The 27027-nt window shown below is 39.2% G+C and overlaps 3 pseudogenes; 2 read left to right on the top strand and 1 right to left on the bottom strand.

The window, feature by feature from the left end:
• The window catches only part of LOC142433489 (bromodomain and WD repeat-containing protein 3-like), a 72157-nt pseudogene extending 70505 nt beyond the window's left edge, over window positions 1-1652 (bottom strand).
• A 667-nt stretch (window positions 1653-2319) lies between these two features.
• LOC142433487 (tubulin alpha-8 chain pseudogene) lies at window positions 2320-3287 on the top strand (annotated as a pseudogene).
• Window positions 3288-25290: 22003 nt separating this feature from the next.
• LOC142433486 (tubulin alpha-8 chain pseudogene) lies at window positions 25291-26384 on the top strand (annotated as a pseudogene).
• Window positions 26385-27027: the final 643 nt, after the last annotated feature.

The following is a 27027-nucleotide window of genomic DNA, read 5'->3' as shown; positions in this document are numbered from 1 at the left end:
CCTCAATCAGTGTTCTTATTTGGGAAGTCCATAGAAAATAGATGCGTTTGAATTGTGGTGCTGGAGAAGAATAATGAAAGTACCATTGACTGCTAAAAAAGGCAAACGGATCATTAGTGGTAAAAGGTCCAATGGTTCCTTACAGAAAAGGATGGACAACTTTGTCTTACATGCTTTGGACATATTGTGAGGAGCGATCAGACCCTGGGGAAAGATATCCTGTTTGGTAAAGTGGAAGGACAGGAAAAAGGAGGTGGCCCTCAACAAGAAGGATTGACACCGTGGCTGCATCCATGAGCTCAGGCCTTGGAATGATTGTGAGGATGACACAGACTGTGCAGTTTCGTTCTCTTGTGTATGTGGCCGCTATGGTCAGAGTCGACTCCATGGCACCTAACAGAAGCATGTAACCAGATCACCATTCACTTCCTCCTAAACCTTTCTAGGGGAAAGAAAATTGATATTTCTGTAGAATGTTCCATTCTTCTGTTGAACTCTGCTAAGTTCTTTGAGACTTGCTGCCATATGGATGGACGGCTATCCACAAGGTTGGCAGTTTAAATCCACCAGATCTCTGAGGGAGAATGCTGAAACTGCTCCCATAAAAAATTATAAAGCTGCAGAAAATTATGTAGGGTCTCTATGAGTCAAAATCCACCAGATGGAAGTATGTTTAACTTTTCTTGAAAATTTTAAATTACAGGCACAAGGATTTAAAAGTAGAAATGCTTGTCTTCTCTGAAGGAGACCTGGCTCTACTCCTGTCCAGTGCACCTCATGCACCGTCACCTGTGTTCCGTGGTATACTGCATGTTTCTATGACACTGAATAAGTTTCAATAAAATTTATTTACAGTGGGCTTCCAGAAACAGAATACCTTGAGAAACAATTTTAATGGGAACTTCCAAGAAAAATCTGCCCTCCTGTTGTTGTGTAAGCATCCTCTAGTTAAAGGAATTACATATTCTCTGAGAATTTTGTATCCTTAACCAATCTTGACATTCAACATGTTTTCCACCAATCTCTGCTAAAGTCTAGCTCTTACAATTTCATTCATTTACAATTTTCTGCTTAGGGTACCTGCTTCAACTATACTGGAAAGTATGATTCTACATTAGCCAATGGAATGTCCATCCTTGCTCTGTGAATTTTAATCTCTTCCCAATATGGAATATTGCTGTACTTTCCAATAAATGTGTTCTTAAGAATAATTTTTAAAGAGTGTGATCATTTTAGAACATTTACATGGAATAGTCATCATGATTTCCAAGACATGTCATTGCTGAAAGCATCAGTCATTGCATGTAATAATATTAAATCCAACAGTTATTTATGCTCCAGTCTCCTCTCTGGCACTCAGAAGTACAAGGCGAGTCCTCTAGTAATACTGAGCTTCCATACTATTGTGTTTGAAGCCCTTGTCAAAGTTCAAATTGACCACTTTTTAGCCTTTAGGCTAAGATCAAGTGTAGTACCAAAGTACAAATTCATTGTCAAATCCATTTCCTTTTTTCTCATTCCCTTTTCAGCCTGTCTGACCATCACTGTAAAGCCAAGTGAGGGTTCACGGTAATGACTGACATCTAGTGGCCAAGAATTGTTAAAGCAGCTGAAACTTTTGCAGTTTTCCAATACTCAAAACTCACCGCCATCGGTTAAGGCCACTCACAGTGACTGTACAGGACAAGGTAGAACTGCCTCTGTGAGTTCCCAAGACTAACTCATTAAGGGAATAGAAAGCCCCGTCTTCTCCCATGGACCAGCTAGTTTCAAACCACTGAGATTACGGTAGCAGCCTACCGTGTAACCACTACACCGTCAGAGCTACTTATGGGAAATGCACAGGCTGTGTATTAAGAAACATCTTCCTTGAGAAGATGGGGAATGCTATGTTTGAAGATTAAGCTTGACCTCCCACGAGTGTACCAGTGACATGCATATGTATCCACTAAGGGAACCATGACTTTCTCAGGCAGTCAACTTGACATGCAGTTATTAGTGATTCTTTAGAACCTTAATGGACAGAGTTGGGTGGATATTTTTTAATGTACAGAGGTAATTTTCTGCGCAGTCTCTTAGAATGTGAAGGCCTCCAGTAAAAACCACCTCAGGTCTCACTGTAATTTGATTTTTCCCCAACACTGCCATCTGCTGGCAGAAACATTGGCTAAGAAAAAACAAACCATTTTTTTCTGAACAATTTGAATTTTTTTTTATTTCACGAGTGCCATCTATGGGCACTACGATTGTCAAAAAATTACAACCTACTACAGCACGGGCGGCCGTATCTGGAGCGGTTGGGGCGGGAAAGCAGTCGCGATGCGGGAATGCATTTCAGTCCATGTGGGCGAAGCAGGAGTCCAGATTGGCAATGGCTGCTGGGAGCTCTTCTGTCTGGAACAGGGCATCCAGGCGGATGGCACCAGCAAGGTCAACGATGCTGAGTCTTACACCACTTTTGTCTGCGAGAGGAGCAATGACAAAGACGTACCCCGGGCCGTCACGGTGGACTTGGAACCAAGTGTTGTGGATGAGGTTCGGGCAGGAACCTAACGCCAGCTCTTCCATCCAGAGCAGAGGATCACAGGCAAGGAAGATGCAGCTAAGAACTATGCCCGGGGCCATTACGCGGAGGGCAAAAGAGCATCGACATGTTTCTGGACCGCAGATGGAAGCTGACAGATACCTGGTCGGGCTTGCAGGGCTTCCTGATGTTCCACAGTTCGGGTGGGGGCACTGGCTCAGGCTTCACTTCTTTGCTGATGGAGCACCTTTCCATGGATTACAGCAAGAAGTCCAAGCTAGAGTTTTCCATCTACCCAGCCCCTCAGGTGTTCACTGCAGTGGTGAAGCCAGACAACCCCATCCTGACCAGCCACCCCACGCTGGAACAATCCCGATTGTGAGGTCATGGTGGTCAACAAAGTCATCAATGACATCTGCCACAGGGACCTTGACGTCAAGCGCCAGACCTACACCCACATCAACCACCTCATCAGCCAGTCATGTCCTCCATCACTGCCTCTCTTCTCTTCGACGGGACCTTCAATATGGACCTCAGCGAGTTCCAGAACAACTTCCTTCCCTACCCCCACATCCACTTTTCCCTGGTCACCTATGCCCTCTTCAGGTCTGCCGAGAAAGCCTATCACGAACAGCTCTCTGTGGCCAAGATCCACAGCTCCTGCTTCCAGCCCAACAGTCAGAGGGTGAAGTCTGACCTGAGACATGGGAAGCACATAGCCTGCTGTCTGCTGTACCGGGGGATGTGGAGCCCAAGAAAGTGAATGCCTGTTCTAACAACACTGTCTCTAACCTAGCTAAAAACCATAAAAGAAATATCTTCTCTGTGGCCAGGCAGATGAAAGATACCATGATCTATCCTCAACAGTTCTTTCTTCTATGGTCAAACATATGTACAATGTAATAGTCTATGAAAGAAAGCTCTCAATGTATAGCATTATCAATCAATCTTTGCAGGGGACTCTAGAATTGATATGCTTGAGAAAATTATTTTAAAAAGAGATTTCCAGAAACCATGTACTGTTCTTGTCCTGTGAGTATCCTGCAATTAACTCAATCGCACATACTTGCAGCTACGTGTGCATAATCACTTGTATAGTCATACATATTTGTCCACCAGTCCGTGTTAACCCCCCTCTTCTGACTATCCAGTCTTTGCCTCAATGACTGTCATTCAGCGAATCATCATTCGGGGCTTGAATTCCTGTTTCAGCTGTACCAGAAAGCTTGTTGTTTCACTGTCCATCAGAATAGCCACCTTCAGCCTCTGAATGTGGTCAACCTCCTAGTCCACATTATCTCCAGATTTTCAATAAATGTCTTCATTTTAAATTTATAGAATGTGTGTTTTCCCTCTAGGACAAAATCTACTCAGAGGAGATTTGGCAGAAAGACCTGGGGACCTACTTCTGAAGAATCCACTCTTGGCACCCCCAGGGAGCACAGATCTACTCTGACACACATGAGGTGCATGAATCATATTTTGTAACTGGTCTAATATTTGATCCTTAAACCTTCTCTCAACATGTGATTCTCTACAAACATAACATCCTGGAACCTCTCTGTCCTACCACTCTCTAACAAAAAATACCCTTTACCAACTCACTGCTGTAGTTATTGTCTTCTGAAAATTCTCTAGTTCATCAAGCACCGAGTCTCTTAAAATTACAATAACAACTGAGCAAAATGTTCCCTTGGTATGATCATCCCAGAAAATAGTAAATTATCTCCTTTGTTCGGGAAACTATACTCCCATGAACACAGCTCAAGATTTTAGACATTGCATTAGGTTTCTTAAAATAGCTTCCTTATAGCATTCGATTATAAAGAGGAAATAAATTTAGTTTGACATGATCCTGAGGATGTTTACTTCATTAAATTTGACAGCATTCAGAGACTACAGTTTTGTAAAATTACCTTTGTCGGTGTTGACTGCTACCGGGTGAAGTTTTGATTCAGGTACCCCCAGGTAAAGAGTAGAATTATCCCTTGGATTTTCTGGGCTGTACTCTTTTTAGAATCAGATTGCCAATTCTTTCAACAGGAAAGCTGCTGAGTGGCATGGAATAGTCAGCCTTTTGATTAGCAGTCAAGTACTTAACTATTGCACCATGTGGATCTTATGGCTTTATCTTTAACCCACACCAAAATTTTAATGTTTAGAAAATGATGATAACAATATATGTAGATATCAAAATATGTACAAATCTACTTGATACAATTGATGCCTGGATTGTTATAAGTGCTGTTAGAGCTCCCAATAAAATGATTTTCTAAAAGAAATTTTGAACAGGCTAATTTAAGAGGTAGATTGTGTGCTCAGTCAAAACTCCAAATATAACTTTAACTCCCTCAAAACTTTACTAAGAGCCTCTCACTGACCAAAACCTTATGAAGCATATTAGGAATTATTTTGTATATTATATGAATTAAACCTACTGCAACTACATAGAAGCTGCATTTTCAATATGAGATACAAAGGTTTTTCACTGAAAGCAGAAAGGTTTTAATGTCTGATTCTTAAAATTCTTCTGTCATTAAAAAGGGTTTTCACTAGCTTTAGTTATCTTGACACGGCAGGCAACCACCGATGCAGATCTCAATCAAGAAATTTAAATGTCATGGCTTTTCTCTACTTCTTGGGAGCATTTCTAGTATTAGTGTCTTTAGGTGTTCTTCAATAATTGCTTTACCCTCCTAATTTTGATAACCTGGGTGTTTTACAGAAATGTAATCATTTCCTTACTTTATTCATTTCTTTATCGTCCTCTACAGGAACCAACCTACTGTAAAATGGCAAACTTAGCTGCGCCAAGGACTCTGAGGCGCAGTGCTGCACCATGAACCCCTACCTCGTGGCACTTAAGCTTTCTCGATTTGTAGACCATGAAGCCTTCATGGCTGTCTCCTGGATCTGCTCCGCTCCTGGCGCTGCTATTCTGAAACTACTACTCATCATGTGTCCAGCATTACAGCTCTTCCTCCTCACTAGTGGTGGTTTCCAGTAGAGATTCTGGGCCAAAGGATGCGCTCCATCCCTAGTTCTTCTTCCTTTCTGCTTCTGGGATGGTTCATTTGAAGCCTGGCAGAATGGTAAGACTGACAAATCCACAAGTCAGGGTCCAAAATGCTATTTGTGTTGTTCCACACCAACAAGGATGGTAGGTACCTTGATTTACATTATTAGCAAGCTATCTCATATCTGGTGGGCCACAAGCACATCACATATGCATTGCCCTACTTCATCCTTTGGTGGGAGTTAAGAAACTATAGGTAGAGTGTCATATTAAGTAAACCACTACACTAAACCACTCCATAATTTTAAGACCTTCTAAAATCCTACTGCTCAAAAAATTACAACTACTATAGAGCTTTGTCCAGTGTGGCAAAAAATGTACTATTCATATCTTCACTTAAGAGCCAAGTTCTAGACCCTCAAATAAGGTACCCTTAAATAATAGTAAAGAGATAGACACCTTCCATGAGATGGAATAATGCAATACCTAACCCCAAACATAGCAACAATTGTGAGGATGGCACATCATCAGGCAATATTCATTCGATGGCAACTAAAAGGAAGGAAGGACAAAGCCTACAAGCTACCATGGTTTCCCTTTCCAACTTTTAAACTAGTATCCATTATAGAATTGTGCTAACATTCGAAGGGGCTTTGAAATGTAATTTTTATCCCAATGCCCAATTTTATACATAATAAAACTAAAATTCATGGTGCTGAAGCAAGTATTTCAAAGTCATAGAGCTAACAAGTGACAGAGAATGGGTTTGAACTTGGGTCCCATGTTCTTTTATCCCATCATCTACCTCTCAACACTCCATGTTTAACTATGCTGGCGAAGTTCACCTGCAACCAAATAAAATAAACTGATTACATCTAAAGCAGTCAGCCCTCTTCCTTGTGTTTCCAGGTGCCACATATCTATCCATTATCCGAATGTCACATGCACACAAGTATTTCCATATGTGGGTGGAGGGTCAGTAAGGGAGGGAACTTAGGAGGGAAAACATAGTGATCATCTGGGGAAATTAAAGGGCCAGGCAAGTAGCCTCACAGGTAGAGTGCTAGCACAGCTGTCTCTAGCTTTACTTTGGGAGAAGGATATTGTGAAAATGTAACAATAGCTCAGAGAAAAGAATAAGTGGCCTCAGGGTTCATAAATATAAAATTAGGGTAATAGCATTTAACTTGAGAATTTGGTGAAATGAATTTTGTAGAAAACACTAGCATAGTAGGTACTCATACCGAAAAACTTATTACCGACTACTCTTTCCTTTCATTTCATCTGTGGTCTCAGTCCTCTAAACTTTGAGCATGGAAAGAGATAAAAGGAGGAGAGACAAGGGAGGGAAGGAGGTCTAGTATTAAAGTGGTGATCTTAATGGATAGTGATTCTTACACTAAAGAAAATAAATTAAATTAAATTAAATATTTAATCTACTACCCTTCCCTCCAAGGATAGGCACTCTCACCGCTGGTCCTGAGGGGTTCATCTGTCCTAGATTCCCTGCGTTTCTAGTTCCCATCTGTACAGCTGTGCATCCTCTCTCTGGTCTAACAGGTTTGCTAGGTAGATTTAGAATCATGATAGTTGTGGGGAGGAAGCATTTAAGAACTAGACGAAGGTTGTGAGTTTCATTATTGCTACACTGAACCCAGAGCGACTCATCTCCCCACTACCCCTCTGCAAGGCAGGTTCAGTTGTCTACAGACGGGCATTGTGTCCCCATCATGTGCTCCCCACATTCACGGTGATATCATTTTTCCCACCGCCTTTGGTACATGAAACCTGGTACCCTGTGCCCTTCATGGTCACACATATTGGTGTGTTGCTTCCATGTGGACTTTGTCTCTTCTGGGCTAGATAGCTACATGTTTACTTTCAAGCATTTAAGGCCCCAGACTCTATACCTCCTGACAGATCCAGCAATCACACTACTAAGCATGCGTCCTAAAGAAAATATAGCAGGAATACAACCATACATACATATATCCATGTTCGTTGCAGAATCATTTATAATAGCAAACTGAGAGAAGCAGCTGTGGAAGTTATATAATCTGGAATTCCCATATTTCCTCATTGGGGTGGGAGACACACTCTCACTCTCTGCAAACTCCCTGAGAGATGCTCTACTGACAAGACACATGGCTAAGCTGATAGAACCTGTTGCCTGGGAGCTGGAGAAGCCATTTGGAGACAACTACCAGCGCTGAGATGCTTACAACGCCACTGGATCTACAAGACTTCCTATGTACTGGCCTGCGATCTTTCCACACTCGATGTCATTGCATGTGTTTCGTGAGTCTGAAGAGGTGTTTATAGATTGGTAGTGGACATATGGGCTAATATCAGATTTATGGACTTGATCTGAACTGGGCTGGATTGTTTTATCAATATTCAATTGCTCTCATTTATAAACCTCTACATTAAAGACATATGAGTGTCTATGAATTTGATTCTCTAGTCTATGCAGACTCACACAGCAACCTAAGTGTCCATCAACACATGAATGCATAAACAAAATTGAGGTACATAGACACCATGGAATACTATGAAGTGTTGAAAATAAAGTAATGCTGCATCTCATAATGTGAATGAATCTGAAGAACATTGTGTTGAGTAACATTAGGCAAATCAAACGGACCAACATTATTTCACTATTATATTTCACAGAAAGCTTATACAAAGAAAATACTACTGTTTGATGTTTACCAGGGATAGAATGTAAGAAAAGGGAATGTCATAACTGGATAACGGACACGTATTAACATGGGTGAGTAGAAAGACAATATACAATAAGGGGTGATTAGCACAGTATCACTAATTAAAGGGAAAGTAAGGAAAGCAGCACAAACGTTACAGATAACACAGGTAAATACATTGTGTACACAGCCCTGCAATGTAAGTAATAATACACATTCATATGCAAGTGACTGCATAGGCACACAGGCAAAGCAAACAGGGAGGAGGAGACAAAAAGAACCATTAATGACCATATATAGGTTTGGCAGATGGTATTTCTATATGCATATTTTTATTTACTGAAAATATGCCAATGTACATAATAGAGCAAACAGGTCAGAAAAGTACATAAACTGCTTAGCCATAACCAAACATATCGAGCTGCTGGGCCTTGGGGCTTGTGATCCTGTTCTAGAGGGAAACATCGATTGGTAAAAATAGTCAACCAAGAAAATGTTCTACCGCATCATACTTTGTTATGTAGTGACCGGGCCCTGTGAGCAGTCATGTAGGGTACAACTATTGCGCTTTCCATCAGGAGCAAAGAAGGGTGAAAAAAATTAAAAGCACGTGGAAAGTATTTGTTCAAAGTACTAACCGACCACGTAAACCTCAGCTTCCAGGCGCTGAGGCCAAAAGAACTCAATGGTGCCCAGCTGCTACTCTGAAAGGGATCACAGAATAGAGAGTTCTGAATAGAGTAAGAAAAATGTGACACAAAACTCAGGAGCATGCAGCTTTATTAGCCTGAGAAAGAATGGTGAAGCCCCCAATACTGTAACTCTTAATCATAACTCTTCAGGTCCGTAACTGATTTTGCCCCACAGGCTCAACTTTCATTCAAACAGTAGGTCTTTAAAAAGAAGTCTGAAACCAGGGAGATATGCACTCCTAATTACAATCAACCATATGGAATCAAAAGGGAAAAACTTAAAAAATAAGCACAAATAGAAACAGTAAACACTGAAAAGAAGTGGTAAGAGTGAAGTTGCATGGTGGAACTAACTATAAATGTCATGTAACTACATGTGTGCGAGTAATTGAATGGAAAACGACTTTAATTTCCTGTGTAAACTTTCACAGAAATCACAATTAAAAGTGAAAAAAGAGAGGGAGGGAGATATATGTAGGTAGCTATTTTAAAAGATTATTACAATCTCGATTGGTGCGATAAAGCCATTATTATACAGAATTCTCAAGCTTTGATTCTCAGTATTTTTATACCAAATCAAAAAAGAATCACAAAGAAGGGAAGAGTCACCAGGCTAATAGAATTTAAATACAATTTTTATCCAAAGCAAAAGAAAAAAGAGAATCCAAATCCGCTGCCATTGAGTCTATTCTGACTCATAGAGACCCTACCGGACAGGTTGGAACTGCCTCCATGTGATTCTGAGATCGTAATTTTTACAGAAATAGAAAGCCTTGTCTTTCTCCCATGGAGCGGTTGTTGATGTCAGACTGTTGATCTGGTTGCTCGCTGCGTGATGTGTAGCTACTCGACCCCCAGGGCTCAGTAACTAAAAAAAAGCTACCACTAAATATTAGATATCACTAAATATTAGATGTCGGGTTTTCTCTAGTCGTTTTCTATGAAAGCACACTGTAAACATCGTGGACCTGACTCCAAACAAATATTAATACTGCACATTAAGTTATTACACTAAAAACAAATCAGTACTCAGGTAGCATACTTATATTTTCATTTCTGATGTAAAAGAACCCTACACCAAAAAGTGTTATGCATAATCCAGGGAAAAAATTTGCAAAGCCAGGTTGTTCCCTGTTTAACTGAATAAGGTCTCATTGAGACGGCCAATGTTTTATACCCATTTCTTATAGCTATTTTTGAGCTGTATGTTGCAACAGACTACAAGTCCTAAAAAAGTCTAAAATATAAATTTATCTTGACAATTAAATATAAAATGGCATAATTTTACTAAGTTTCAAGAAATTCTGAGACTTTATAACTTCTATGTCTCATCAATCACAAGGGGTAGTTTAGTCCATTAATAATAGAACCCTTATTGCGTTGACTCCAACTCTTTGCAATATCATGCATGAGAGAGTAATAGGGTTTTCTATGGCTGATTTTATTTTTAAGTAGGTCACTTTTCAAAGCACCTCTTGGTAGACTGCAATCTCCAACCTTTTGTTTTACATGAACCAGTGACTCCTGGCCTATTAAAATGTATCTTAATTGGATGTTTTTAAAATGAAAAATCATGTTCGAAATGAGGGTTGGGTTTTTATATCTAATGCACAATTTAATATATTTAATATAGAACATTAAACACGCAATAACAAGTAAAATTACTTATTAATAATCACTACAATTATAGTATCGCAAGTTTGTTAAGAAACGAAGTGATGTGAAGGGTAGGAAAGAGAAGGGAAGGGGTGGGAACTAACATGGTAAGAAAAGAAATTTGGGAAGTCAATATCCGATAAATTATAGCCCGTCAATAAACAATAAATAAAGAATGTGTATAGTATGCACAATGCCCATCATTACTATGCACAATAATAAAACTATGAATGAGAAATAGAACGTTTAAATTGAAACACCAAAAACAAACAAGTAAACTCACTACCAACAAGTCAATACCTACATACATTGACCCTAAAGGACAGAGTAGAATTGTCCCTGCGCTTCTGAGATTACCACTCTTTATGGGAGTAGAAAGTCCTGATTTTTTCTCCCAAGTAGCTTTCGAATTGCTGATCTTATGTTTAGAAGGCCAATGCCACCACGACTTGTATAATTTGAAATATGTTGCCCAAAAATATTTTTTGTAAATATTAACTTCTATGTCTGTGGTTTTAATTTGATTTGGGAATGGGTTGTCTTTGTTATGTAAATCAATGAAAATTAGTATAGGTATACTGTAAATAAACCTCTTTTGAGATAGAAAGATTAAATAAGATTAAACAAATTAACCAAGCAGAGATGGGAGAAGAGAGAAACTGACCATATAAAGATCATCCAGGACCAGAAGCTGAAAGAAAGAAGTACCTTTTACCAAGAGCCAAGAGAAAACAATGCCTTCCTGCAGAGCCCACTCCCTGATCTAGATTGTCATTTTGACCCTCTTAAATGATGAGTCAATGCATTGATTTGTTACAGCCATCCACTTGGGTGTTTTTGTTAGAGTAGCCAATCAGGTGTGGTGTGTGGCTTACAGTTTCAAGTCGAGCACTAAGATGGTCTCAGAGAAGGTGTCTCTGAGGTGACCCTTACACACACTACTTATAAAGTGCAGGGAGGTTGGTGGAAAGCCATGTGGATATTTAAGGATTCTAGAGACAGCAATCAGCCAGCCAAATGGTAGGAAATAGCTAGCGTGTTCAAGATAAAGCAGAGAGGGTAGCAGCTGAAGGAGATTAAGAAAGGGCAAGTGAGTATTGATGAGGCAAGGTCAAAAGGAACAAAGTTTTCTAGGGCCTTGTTGGTCATTTTAAAGACACAGGCTTTAACTCTGAGAGTGGAATCTACAGGGTTTCTGAACAGTAGTGACATGATCTCCTTTCTCTTTTAAAACCAATCTGACCTCTGAGGAAAGGCTAGATAGAGGCCGGAGCTAAGACAGGAGACACCTTAAGATCACTTAGAAGCGTATTTCAATGTAAAGTCTCTAATGGAAAGATTGATAGAGAAAATATCCATGAATCCCTAGGACACTCTAATATCCAAAGTGTGCCAAAGAAAATGAGAGAAAACTAGTAAACCAAACTATAAAGCCATCAGTTTCATAAATATTTTTCAATGTAACCAAATAGTCATTTTTTTCCTGTTTTTGAGAGGTTCTCCAGGTTCTAGCAATAATCAGTCAGATTACATCATAGGAGCAGAAGAAATTGGTAATCTCCACAAACAAAATCCATGACATAACCTTGTCTGGTGAAATTGTGACATCAACGTTTTTTAATTGAATATGCATTCAACCCAATTCTTGCTAACTTATCACATAGGTGAAATAGTATTTAAGTAATATAAAAAACATTAACTAGTATACTAATAGGGAAAGTACATGAAAATTCTCATTCCCCAAAATGATCTTTTTGGCTTAGATGTAAAAGATCGTTTCAGAAAGATTCTTGTTTTGCTCCCAATATCACAAAGATGATGGCAAAGTTCTACTTATTAATTTTATTAAGGAAAATTTTATGTGGTGGTTCCTAAGACTTTTACTATCAATATCTGGTAAAAATATTTTTTCAAGTTAGACTCTAAACCTTCTCCAAGAGCTATTAATGTGTTTCCTAAAGCATTTATTTACTAGACATCTCTCCTTTTTACAAACTGAAGAGATATGGAAGTTGTTTCATATTGTATTTGAAGAAGCTCTCTAATCCATTTTCTAATTAATTCTAAATGAATAGATTCGTATGAAAAATATTTATTTAAAAATTTTGTCTGCAGTTTACGAGGAATTTTCCTAAGAGAGGATCTTTCTGTTATTGATATCTACACAATGTGTGTGCGCGTGTGTGTGTGTGTATGAACGTTCATCAGATGTTGGAGGTATGTTTTCATTTTTCTTACCTGTATGGAAGTAATAGAAGCTGAATGTCCCTGAAGCACTGCCACTGGTGCAAGCGTTCGAAGACACCACACTCTTACAACCTTATCACAGCTCCCTGCGGCAATCAGTGTATTTTCATAGTTCACAGCCATGTCTCAGATATTTCAGCAGAGTGACCTCTAAGTGTAGCAAGGAGACGCCCATCATCTGTGGACCAGATTTTGACCAGTCATCTGAACCCTGTAGTAACACAAAAGCACAGGTTTATAGTGAAGCAGAAATTGGCCAACACACACACACACAGATACGCCCACCATCACCCCCCAAAAATCCAAGAGAGTATTGTATTAAGTTCCTTCAAAGATTTTCAGTTGAAGTTTCTTCTCTGTATAATATGGATCGAGTCATAAAAATAAACAAACATTAGATGGTAGCACTAAAGGTACTATTCAAATTGGCAATGGCATTTATAAAAACTCCTAAAAAATATCACTAGTCCAGGTAGCTCTAAATTGTTTTAATTCACTTTTAAGTGACTTGGCATTAATTGACTGATCTGAAGTGGATTTATTTTAATTGCTTGAATATTTGTCTCTACAAATACTTAACAAACCTGAAGCAGTTAAATAATGGCTGTTGAAAATTCTGAATTAAACTTCCTACTGAGATTCTCAAAAGAGATTAGTACAATTAGATCCATTCCACAATAAAAAATATGAAACCTTCCAATGTCTCACAATCCTAAGAGCAATGGAGTCTTTCTTTCAGGCAAAGGTAGATCCACTGGCCAGTTTAAACTGACAAAATGAAACAATGAATGGTGCATAGCAAAATCAGCATCCACTGGGACGTAAATCATAAAAACAAGTGAGAGATCTGAGTACTTATGTAATATTGAGAAGCTGAGTAAATGATGGTAGAATGTGCATAAGCATCAGTACTATCTGAGATTTTTCTTGGAAGTGGCTACACATCTGAACCCCCAGAAAATTCGATAGGTATAAGGTGAGACGAACATGTATCTCACTTTGGAACTTTAGAAATTCTCCTCTCATCAAACATGTCTTGCTTTTGATTTTCTTTTCCCAGTCTATATTTTGCAGGTGATGGAGGGAAAAATATGTTATTGCAAATCAGAGTTTCTCAATCTTGGACCTATTGATATTTTGAGCTGGATTATTCTATGTTTTTGGGACTATATAGCCATTGTAGGGTATTTAACAATATTTGTGGCCTACATACTAGATTCCAGTAACAAATCCCCTTCTCAAGTTAGAACAACCAAAATTGTTTCCAGACATTGTCAAATGTCCCCTTAGAAGAGAAAACCTACCCAGGGATGAGAACCACCTCTTGAAGGTATACAGGTAAACCTAAAAACAACAATATCAACAAGAAAAAGAAGAAAACAACCGAAAAGAAAACTTTCAGGAAAAGAAAGAATGGCAGGCAGGCAGGAAGGAAGGAATGGAGAAAAGAGGTAAAAAGTTACCAGTGCAGAAAGTCATTCATTCATTCATTCATCCAACAAATAACTTGAGTTTGTCAAGGGAATATAACTTAGCATGTAAACACACGCTTATAAACTTAGCATATAAACATAATGATTTTTACCCATAATAATTAGGATCACAGTCTTTCAAATCAGGAACAATTATGGGGCATTTTATACATCTTTAAAGTGCATGTAATTTAGCTTTACTTTAAAAAAATCCCTTTACCAAAAACTAATAAATAATTGAAAAGAAAATTGCGAAATATTTGCAATAAGTATAGCAAAATCTTAATATTTAAAATGCTTATAAAACTCAGCAAAGATTAAACCAAACAGAAGATTGAGTAAAGAAATTAACAATAAGGCTCAGCAGAGAAAATATGAATAATGAGCAGAATCATATAACATGTTCGATTTTACCTGTCAGAGAAATCCAATTGAGAATAAGGTATAGTTTTGACCCCGCTAAGTTAACATTGAAGAATAGTCTAAAACCCAATGTTGGTAATGAAAATGGAAATGGCCCACATCTACTCTTCCACTAGCACTGTGGACTAATATGAGCCACTTGGAAAATAATTGGGCAACACATTTCAAGAATCATGAAAATGCAACATCCACTGTCTCATCCCTGGGAACCTATCCAAGAATTAAATATACCACATTATCAAGAAAAAATGCATATACACTACATATTTACTGGTGTGTTCATTAAAATAACTATCAACTCAGTTAACAGGGATGGATAATTAAAGCCTATACAATGGACTAATATGTAAGCATTGATAGTGAAAATATACAAAACTATAGCAATGTAGACATATTAAGAACTATAAAACAAGGTATATAAAACAAGATTGTATGTGGACTATGGCTTAAATTATGTAAAGTGTAAATTATGTCATTGTGTAAATTATGTAAAGTGGACTACGGCTTAATTTATGTAAAATTATGTGCACATAAATGGATAAAATCTAGAAAGTACAAAAAGAAATTAAACAAATCTCTTTGGCTTGAAAGTGTTTAAAATTTTTCATGAAGTATTTTTTTTCATACATTTGAAATAAATTTGTTTGTCACTACAGACTCCATGTCATTTCAGTTTTACTTTTGCTCCATTTTGTAGTTACTCAGACTAATATTTAGGTCGACTGGGTAAGGAATCTGTAGGTGTTTGTTTGAGGGAGGTCGTTAAAGAAGCAGTGTATATAGTTACTAAATACTATCAGCCATACTGTTTATCTTACATGTATGTTTTCCATTAGAGTCTTCCCCTAGCCATCAATGCCAGTGCTCTGGTGGTGTAGTGGGTCAAACACTGGGCTGCTAACCACACAGCCTGCAGTTTGAAACCACCAGCTCCTCCATAAAAGAAAGATGAATCTGTCTGCTCTCGCAAAGGCTTACCGCCTCAGAAACCCAGAGCACTAGATCTCTTTTGTCCCACACGGTTGCTGTAAGGCAGAACAGACTTGTCAGCAATAGGTTCAGTTTTGATTTTGAGTCATCACTGAGCCACCACAGCCACTGAGTGACTCCGTCTCACAGCAACCCCATCTATATAACTTCCCCACGTGGTAGCTGGGGACTTTGAACCACCAACCTTTCAGTCAACACTTCAACACTTACCCCAACAGTGCCACTGTGGTTCCTTGCTACTCATAACAATTATAAAATGTTCTAATGTGTTGCACATATAACCTCAGAAATTGTCAAAATTTATTTATCTATTCCCTGAGATGACAAAATCTATACATTTTTCTCAGTCCAGTCAAGCCTTTGGCTCCACTCAGTTAGGAATTCCATAAACACTTACTTTTGCATGTGTTCTCCATTTAGTCAGTTTCCCAGTACCATTTATTATTTTATTCAGATATCAAATAGAGTACTGTGCACTTCACAATTAATGCACCTAGTTAAATAACATATGGGCATACATATTAAGGTGCATCCAAATGGAATGACATCATTAAATCCAATTTTCCATAAACTTTCTGAAACCCCCTTCTACATAGCACATACCACATAGAAGAAACTAATATTCAAGGAGAGCATGGTAGATACAAAATCTCGTGTCAATCTGAGAGGAATATGAGAGAAGGGGTGGAATCTGGCCTGTCAATCAAGACATAACCAATGCGGCCTCTGTGTGGATATGGCGTTCTCCTGAGAATTCTGGGAACTCCTTTTTTCCTTCCTGGAGGTGGGAGACACTTTGCTCTCACCCCCTTGGAGACTCTACTGACAAGGCGGACTTCCTGCAAGACATCCCTGAGGAGGAGCCACATCACTTACCCTGATGCAGCTCTGAGAACTGGAGGAGCCACATGGAGACCCCTGCCAGTGCTTAAATGCTTTTCAGTGTCAATGCATGGGTTTCATGAGTCTGAAGAGGACTTTATAGATTGGTATCAGACATATGGTCTAATGTTGGACATATGGGCTTGAACTGGACTGGGCTGGGATGCTTTCTTGATGTACATTTGCCCTTTATATAAGACTCTCCCATATACATATGAGTTTCTATGGATTTGTTTCTCTAGTCTACCCAGACTAACAATGGGGCGTTCGAGTTTTGATGCATTATTTGCATAAAATTATGGCAGTTAGTTCCAGTGCATTAACAGGAATCTTTTCCCCAGTAGTTAATGGCTGATAAATGAATATAAAGAAGCAACAAAAGGGATCATTTTTGACCAATATCTGAATATTCTAATAAAGAGAAGTAGATCTTATCCTTCTAGCACACGGGTCAGCAAACAGCAGCTCTCAAGCCATATAGTTTTATTTATAACATTTAGAAGGATATTATCAGATAATGGTGAATTCATTTGTTTTAAAAAATATATCATTGGCCCTTGAATAATTTTTAAATTGGTGTGAAATACAGGTTTGGTTCTTCCATCTCAAAAGTTTGCCTACAAGCAGAATCCTCCTGTAGCTCTTTTATGGATTGAGAGTATTCAAAGCCACTTTTTCTTTGCTGAAAAGGAACAATAAAAGCACACACACTACATTGCGTAAGAAAGTCTCCATCAAATGCACTATTTGACCCAATAAATTGTTAAAATTAAAAAAAATAAAAGCACTATTTGAGTGACTTGTTTCCTCTTAATTCTACTGTAACCATAATTCAGATGGAGACATACAGTTTATCTTCCAACATGTTCCAAAGTGGAATACAGTACTCAAATACGATAACTATGTGTAGGCCCAAGCTACTAATGTCCAACTCACATAGCTACAAACCCCCTCCTAAAAACCTATTACATTAAAAAAAATGAAGTTACATATAATGATTCATAATAACAAATGGTGCTACTTTGTGATAAGCATAAAATATTATTATATTTACTGTATTATGTTTAGAATGTTTTAATATATCTGAAGATGGTTCTTTAATGTTTGTTATGCATAGAAAGGTTCCTTATTGTCTCAATTCTGATTCATGACTCACTCACTGACATCAAGTTGATTCTGACGCATAGTAATCCTAAAGGAGAAGGCAGAACTTCCCCTTTGGGCTTCCAACACTGTGACTATATACGAGAGTAGACAGCCTCTTCTTTCTCTCAAGGAGAAACTGGTGATTTTGAACTGTTGAACTTACAGTTAGTAGCCCAACACATAGCATATTACAGCGCCATCATTGTAATATTATATGATTTGAATTGGGGCCCCTTTGTGGTCAGCAGTTCGAAACCACCAGCTGCTCCTTGTGTGAAAGATCAGCCTTTCTACTCCAGTAAAGAGTTATAGCCTCAGAAACCCAAAGGAGAAGTTCTATTCTGCCTTATAGGGTTCCTATGACAGAAAGTAAGAAAATATACTAAGACAACAAGCCACAATGAACTGTTCTGTATTAATGTACAAACTCAACTTAAAAAGACAGATTAATAACAGTAACTTGTTCATAACTAAAGTACATTCTGCCCAAATAAATGAGAACATATCCGTGCATCCTTATGGTCTACTTTTATTTCATTGTACATTTTTATTCCTACTATTAAACCAATTCATATTCATTATAATTATTTGCAGTTATGTAATAAGTTTAAAATTTATGACATTAGTTTAAAAGTTTTGTTATACAAGGGGGTGCCCCCCCAAAACCAGAATTCCCCTCTGCTGAAGCTATGAATTTAAATTTGTTTACAAAAAAACCTTATCACCTTCAATGTACTCTTCATTACACTTAATGCATTTGTAAAATCTACTATTTCATTATTGAAAATATTTTTCAAACTCATCTGTTTGGATGACTGACAGGACACCCCCTTGTTTTTTCCTTCATCTCTTCTATGTCGTCAAATTGCTGTCCGTTCATGTTCCTCTTCATTCATGGAAACAAAAAGAAGTTGCACGTAGTGAGGGCAGGGGAGTACAGTGTGTGCATTATGAGAGGCACAACATTGAGATGGCTGCTTGAGCAGGTGCATTGTCGTCGTGGCAGGACCAGTCCCCCATCTGCCACAAATCAGGCTTTTTGTCATACACTGTTATGCAAACTTTTCAGAACCTTGAAATTGAAAGCTTGGTTAACAATCTGGACTGGTGCAACAAACTCCAAATGCACTGAGTCACTGTTTTAATCTATTCGGGAAGTTGACCTACATCCAGAATGATATTTGTCATCAACTGCCATTTCACCTGGTTTGAAACAAGAAACCCACTCATACACTTGAGTTTTTTTTTTCCCATAGCACTTTCCTTGCAAGCTGTGTTCAACATTAGAACAGCTTCTGCAGCACTTTTCCCAAGCAGGAAACAAAATTTCAAAACCGCTGAAATTGGCTCTAACCAAAAAAAATGAGGTTTCAGTGAAACTGCTTTACAAGAAAAAAAATCACTGTGAACAAAGAGAACCTTCCCAGGTGACACCACTAGGTGCCCTAGCTCAGAGGGATTTGCTTGAGGTTAGCCTAGTGGGAAAAATTCATACTTGGAAAGCTCTGCTCCACCCAGCACAATTCCATTTTGGGGGGTTACCAACTCATATGTACGCCTCACTGCTATTTCAAATTTCCAACTTTGAAAAAGTTTTCATGTAGAACCTCCAAATGGACTGGGCCCTGTATGAGGATGCCACCAGGCCTGGGGCACCATCCACAGTCTACCCCAAATAAGCCAGGGGCCTCAGTGACAGCTATACCACATGAGTGACAATAGACAACCAGCCACAGAATGCCCTCTCTAGTTCTTCCATGATGCCCTGGTCAGACAAAAAGAGTACAGGGCAATGGTGGGATGATAAGACCTCATTATGCAGACAGGGAGAGGGCAGGTGAGTGCCTAAAGGTACCTGAGTGAGGCTGTGAGGGTGAAGCCACGGCACAGAGAAGGTAAGTGAGTGTACGGCCCAGAACAATTGGCAGACAATATCTTACTATCGCCATGACCTACAGCCCTTAAAATATCACAGTAGTAGGAAGATATGGTGGAGAGGGAATTCCCACCGTCACACACACTCACAGACACGCACACACACAGATGTAACTGGGTTGCATGACAGGTTAGTGAGCAACCTGGGTAGGTGTTGGAAGGTTAGTGGGTAAGGGTGTGGGTGGGTGGGTGCATGCGGACTAAAGATAAGGACAAACCCCGACTTGGGCATAATGCTGACTTTGTCAAACAATCTGGTCCTTGGGACCTGAATTTGTCGATAAATGAGGAATGGGTGTATAATTAATCATAGTTCTGCATCCATTAACACAGGCGGTATGTTCTGTGAAATACGGCATTACATGTTTAAACACTGTGCAAGCACCATATCTAACTAGATCTAGATCTACATGCAGTCTCTGCATTACAAATAATTTCCTTTCCGAAATGTGTCTTCAAACTGAACCTGTATTTAAGTTGGGACAGGCAGGAAACCATTGTATCTAACTTCAGTTAGGCATATGCTTGTCTTAGTCTGTAGAATGTAGGGTACCATTCGATGCACAACAAACATCAAAGGAACACGTCCAGAGACATAAACATTTTAACATAATAATGCAACAATAATGCTTTGATGTCCACACAGAATAGTGCCATTTATTATTACAAACCATATACTTTGATTTTTAATGTAATAGGCTTTACGGGGTTGGGACCATGGATGTATAGGTGTTCAGACACTGCCTGAATGGATGTTATAATGCCCATGGTTGTAGTTAATCATTTCAAAAGCATCGTAAAGGGTGTTATTTATTTAAGGAATGGAGCTTTACAGTCTTAAAGTCAAATGGCAAACCAATTCCAAATTACTGGTTACAACAGGGTAACCAAGTAACCTAAGTTATGTTGGGTTAATAAAAGTATACTTCTCCATCCACTAGTGTTAAGGATCGGGGAACTCTTTTTAAACAGTGTACATTAAATTCATGAGTTTCTATTCTGGGGCATGAGATGGTCAAAGTCAAGTCCCAACCATCTTTATAGAATATATTCTTTGATGTGGAGACGTGAAGATAACTTTATCTTATAACTTCTGGAGAACGTTCTTTCTGACAGAAATTTGGTGTCAGTGTATATATGTTTTGTATATCACAATGTGGACAAGTTTAAGTTACAACAGCTAATCCATTACATGTACAAAACATATGTAAATTTAAAATAATCTATTTGAAAATTATCATGCCTCCTAAATCCTTTGTTATAATTTTGCAAGATGTTCTTCAAAATTGTCCACATATTAAAAGTAAGATATGATGTGGCTTATGTCAGTGCTAGATCAAATTTACATTATGAGTCAAGTAATGTCTACAATGCAGTGATTTACCTAAATATGGTCATTCTAGCTATAACCCTACATTTTCTGATATACCGCATATCCTAGCCTCTATGCTTAGGATTATAGTGTCATTTTGGAGTGACTTGTCTGTTACTTTAATGATGAGGGATGCATCCAATTACTCTCTAACATATTAGGCAAATAATCAGTCTCTGGCTTAGTTAAGAAAAGGAGGAAGCTGGGGTTGCAGAATTGTCTGAGATAAGATCCAGCCCACCTAACATGCACAGTAAAGACTAAATGCCCTCATTGTGACCTTTGGACATCCAAACCAAAAAGAACCAATGCTGACTCACAGAAAATTCTCCAAGTAAGGCTGATCTTCTGCCAAATTAGGAACAACCATTTCTATCTACCCCTCACCCACCTTGCAAAAGAGTTCTTTTCTGTAACCATATAAAAAGACACCAAAGAAATAAAAGATTAGAGTGGAATCAGAAGAGACTCTGAAACGTGCTCTTAGTTGTAGTGTAGCTGAAGCAAATTGAAGAAATGATGAGACCAAGGAGGTAAATAGAAATTTTCAAAGGTCGCGTTGAGAAGACAAAGTCAAATAAAACAAAATGTGCAAGAACCTAGAATAAGAAAACCAAAAGGGAAAAACATTCAGCACATATGAAACTGAAAGAACTCAGATAAATCCAGTCTTTGAGGTGCCATTTTGAAAGCTTCTACAGGCATAATACAGAAAAAATGCAGGAAGCATTAAGAGGAAATGGAAAGAATGCACAGTCACTGTACAAAAGGAGCTGGTTAATATTCCATCATTTCAGGAGGTAACACAAGATCAAGAACCAATGGTGCTGAAAGAAGAAGTTCAAGCGACACTGGAAGCATTAGCCAAAACCAAGGCTTCAGGAATGGATGGAAAACCCATTGAAATGTTTCAGCAAACTGAAGAAGCACTGGGAGCACTCACTCGTCCTCTGCCAAGAAGTTTGGAAGACAGCTATTTGGCCAACTGACTGGAAGAGATGCATATTTGTGCCCCTTCCAAAAGAAAGTGACCCCACAGAATGCTCAAACTACAGAATAATCTTATTGATATTGCATGCAAGTGAAATTTTGCTTAACATTATCCAACAACAGTTGCAGCAGTACATTGACAGAGAACTGCCTGAAGTTTGAAATAGATTCAAAAGAGGATGTCAGACAAGGCATATTGTTGTTAATGTCAAATGGATCCTGGCTCAAAGAAGAGAATACCAGAGAGATGTTTACTTGTGCTTCATTGAATGCAAAGGCATTCAACTGTGTGGATCATAATACTTTGTGGATAACCTTGAGAAGAATGGCAATTCCAGGACACTTCGTTGTGCTAATTTAGAACTTGTATATGACTCGAGACACTTGTTCAAACAGAACAGGGAAATACTCCATGGTTCAAAATCAGGACAGGTATAGGTCACGGTTGTATCCTCTCACCATACTTGTTCTATCTGTATGCCAAGCAAATCATTAGGGAAGCTGTACTATATGAAGAAGAATTGGAGGAAGTCTTACTAAAAACCTGTGGTATGCAGGTGACACAACTTTGCTCATTGAAAGTGAGCAGGAATTGAAGCATTTTCTGATGAAAATAAAGGACTATAGCCTTCAGTGTGGACTAAAATTCAATGTAAAGAAGACCAACATTCTCCCAAATGACCCAACAGATAACATCATGATAAAGGGAGAAAACGTTGACATTGTCAAGGATTTTGTCTTCTTTGGTCCCACAACCAATGCTCATGCAAGCAGCAATCAGGAGATGAAAAACATATTGTATTAGGTAAAGCTGCTGCACAAGACCTTTTTAGAGTATTGAAGAGTAAGAGGGTTGCTTGGAGGATTAAGGCACTCCTGACCCAAGCAAGAGCATTCTCCATTGTATGTGAAAGTTGGACACTTATTCAGTGTTCTTATTCGGGAGGTCCATAAAAAATAGATGCATTTGAATTGTGGTGCTGGAGAAGAATATTGTAATTACCATTGACTGCTAAAAGGGCTAAGTGATCAGTAGTGGTAAAAGGTCCAAGTGTTCCTTAGAGGCAGCGATGGTAAAAAGTTGTCTTACATGCTTTGGACATATTGTAAGGAGTGATCAATCCCTGGGGAAGGATATCATGTTTGGTAAAGTGGAAGAACAGCAAACTAGGAGGAGTCCCTCAACAAGAAGGATTGACACCGTGGCTGCATCCATGAGCTCAGGCCTGGGAATGATTCTGGGAATGACAAAATACTGCGCAGTTTCGTTCTCTTGTGTATGTGGCCGCTACGGCTCAGAGTCGACTCCATGGCACCTAACAGAAGCATGTAACCAGATCACCATTCACTTCCTCCTAAACCTTTCTAGGGGAAAGAAAATTGATATTTCTATAGAATGTTCAATTCTTCTGTTGAACTCTGCTAAGTTCTATGAGACTTGCTGCCATATGGATGGACTGCTATCCACAAGGTTGGCAGTTTAAACCCATCATATCTCTGAGGGAGAATGCTGCAACTGCTCCCATAAAAATTAGAAAGCTGCAGAAAAGTTATGTAGAGTCTCTATGAGTCAAAATCCACTAGTTCACAGTATGTTTAACTCTTCTTGTAAATCTTAAATTACAGACACAAGGATTTAATAGGAGAAATGCTTGGCTTCTATGAAAGAGAACTGGTTCTATTCCTATCTAATGCACCTCATGGACAGTCACCACTGTTCAGTGGTATATGGCATGTTTCTATGCACTGAATAAATTTCTATAAAATTCTTTATAATGGGCTTCCAGAAACAGAAGTGCTTGAGAAAACAGTTGTAATGGGAAGTTCCAAGAAAAAATCTGCCCTTCTGTTGCTGTATAAGCATCCTGTAATTAAATGAATTACATATTCTCCAATAATTTTGTAACCTTAACCAATCATGGAATCCAACATGATATCCACCAATCTCTGCTAAAGTCTAGCTCTTAGACTTTCAGTCCATTAAAATTTTCTGTCCTGGGCCCCTGCTTCAACTATACTGGAAAGTATGATTCTTCATTATCCAATGGAATGGCCATCCTTGCTCTGTGAATTTTAATGTCTTCCCAATATGGAATATTGCTGTACTTTCCAATAAATCTTTTTCTTAAGAATACTTTTAAAGAGAGTGTGTGTTCATTTTAGGACATTTACATGGAATAGTCATCAGGATTTCCAAGACATGTGATTGCTGAACGCATCCGTCATTGATTTCAATACTATTAAATACAACAGTTATTTATGATCCAGCCACCTCTCTAGCACTCAGAAGTAAAAGGTGAGTCCTCTAACACTACTGAGCTTCAATACTATTGTGTTTGATGCCCTTTTCAAAGTTCAAATTGATCACTTTTTAGCCTTTTGGCTAATATCAAATGTATTACCAAAGTACAAATTCATTGTCAAGTCCATTTCCTTTTTTCAAGTTCCCTTTTCAGTCTGTCTGATCATCACTGTAAAGACACCTGAGGCTCAACTGGACTGACTGACGTCTTGTGGATAATAATTGTCAATGCAGCTGAACTTTTGCACTTTTTTAATACTCAAAAATCACCGCCATATGGTTACGGCCTACTCACAGTGACTGTACAGGACAAGGTAGAACTGCCTCTGTGAGCTCCCAAGACTAACTCTTTAAGGGAATAGAAAGCCCCGTCTTCTCCCATGGACAGCTAGTTTCAAACCACTGAGTTTACGGTAGCAGCCTACCATGTAACCACTACACCGTCAGAACTAATTATGGGAAGTACACAGGATCTGTATTAAGAAACATCTTCCTTGGGAAGATGGGGAATGCTATGTTTGAAGATTAAGCTTGACCTCCCACCAGAGTACCTGTGGTATACATATGTATCCACTAAGGGAACCATGACTTTCTCAGGCAGTCAACTTGACATGCAGTTATTAGTGATTCTTTAGAACCTTAATGGACAGAGTTGGGTGGATAGTTTTAATGTACAGAGGTAATTTTCTGCGCAGTCTGTTAGAATGTGAAGGTCTCTAGTTAAAACCACCTCAGGTCTCACTGTAATTTGATTTTGCCCCAACACTGCCATCTGCTGGCATAAACATTGGCTAAGAGAAAACAAGCCATTTTGTCTGAGCAAATTGAACTTTTTTATTTTAAAGAGTGCCATCTAGTGGCATAAGAATTGTCAAAAAATTACAACCTGCAACTGCGGGGGCGGCCGGATCTGGAGCGGTTGGGGCAGGAAAGCAGTCGAGATGAGGGAATGCATTTCAGTCCATGTGGGCGAAGCAGGAGTCCAGGTTGGCAATGGCTGCTGGGAGCTCTTCTATCTGTAACAGAGCATCCAGGCAGATGGCACCAGCAAGGTCAACCATGCTGAGTCTTTCACCACTTTTTGCTGCAGGAAGAGCAATGGCAAAGACGTACCCAGGCCATCATGGTGGACTTGGAGCCGAGCATTTTGGATGAGGTAGGGCGGGAACCTACAGCCAGCTCTTCCATCCAGAGCAGCCGATTACAGGCAAGGAAGATGCAGCTAACAAATATGCCCGGGGCCATTACGCGGTGGGCAAAAGAGCATCAACATGTTTCTGGACCGCAGATGGAAGCTGACAGATACCTGGTCGGGCTTGCAGGGTTTCCTGATCTTCCACATTTCGGGTGGGGGCACGGGCTCGGGCTTCACTTCTTTGCTGATGGAGCGCCTTTCACTGGATTACAGCAAGAAGTCCAAGCTAGAGTTTGCCATCTACCTAGCCCCTCAGGTGTTCACTGCGGTGGTGAAGCCCAACAACACAATCCTGACGAGCCACACCTCTCTGGAGCATTCCAATTCTGCGTTCATGGTGATCAACAAACCCATCTATGACATCTGCCCCTGGAACCTTGACGTCAAGCGCCCGACCTACACTCACCTCAACCCCCTCATCAGCCAGATCGTGTCCTCCATCACTGCCTCTTTCCTCTTCGACGAGGCCCTCAATGTGGACCTCACCGAGTTCCACACCAACGTGGTTCCTTAACCCCGCATCCAATTTCCCCTGGTCTCCTATTCCCCCATCAGCTCTGCTGACAAAGCCTATCACGAACAACTCTCTGTGGTCGAGATCCCCAGCTCCTGCTTCCAGCCCAACGGTCAGATGCTTAAGTCTGACCCGAGACATGGGAAGCACATAGCCTGCTGTGTGCTCTACCGGGGGATGTGGTGCCCAAGGATGTGAATGCCTGTTCTAACAAAACTGTCTCTAACCTAACTAAAACCCATAAAAGAAATATCTTCTCTGTGGTCAATTCTCAACAGTTCTTTTCTATGGTCAAACTGATGTGGAATGTAATAGCCTATGCCTGAAAGCTCTCAATATATAGCATTAGCAATCAATCATTGCAGTGGACCCAAGAAATGATATGCTTGAGAAAATAATTTTAAAAGTAGATTTCCAGAAAACATGTACTGTTGTTTTCCTGAGGCTATCCTGCAATTAACTAAATAACTCATTCTTGCAACTATGTGTGCTTAATCAATTGTATAATCATACATATTTGTCCACCAGTCCCTGTTAAACCCCCTCTTCTGACTATCCAGTCTTTGCTTCAATGTCTGTCATTCAACGAATCATGATCCGGGCCTTGAATTCCTGTTTCAGCTGAACTAGAATGCTTGCTGCTTCACTGTCCAACAGTGTAGCCACCTTCAGTCTCTGAATTTGGTCAACCTCCTAGTCCACACTATCTCTATATTTTCAATAAATGTCTTCATGTTAATTTTATAGAATGTTTTCTCTCTAGGACAAAATCTACTCAGAGGAGCTTTGGAAGAAAGGCCTGGCGATCTATTTCTGAAGAATCAACTCTTGGAACCCACAGGGAGCACGGATCTACTCTGATAACCATGAGGTTGTATGAGTAGCACTCAGCAACTGGTTTATTACTTGATCCTTACATCTTCTCTCAACATGTGATTTCTACAGACATAATTTCCTGTCATTTCTATG

This window comes from Tenrec ecaudatus, chromosome X, assembly GCF_050624435.1.
Source record: "Tenrec ecaudatus isolate mTenEca1 chromosome X, mTenEca1.hap1, whole genome shotgun sequence".
NCBI lineage: Eukaryota > Metazoa > Chordata > Mammalia > Afrosoricida > Tenrecidae > Tenrec > Tenrec ecaudatus.
Note: the sequence above shows the minus strand (reverse complement) of the source record. Positions and strands in the feature narration are given on the sequence as shown.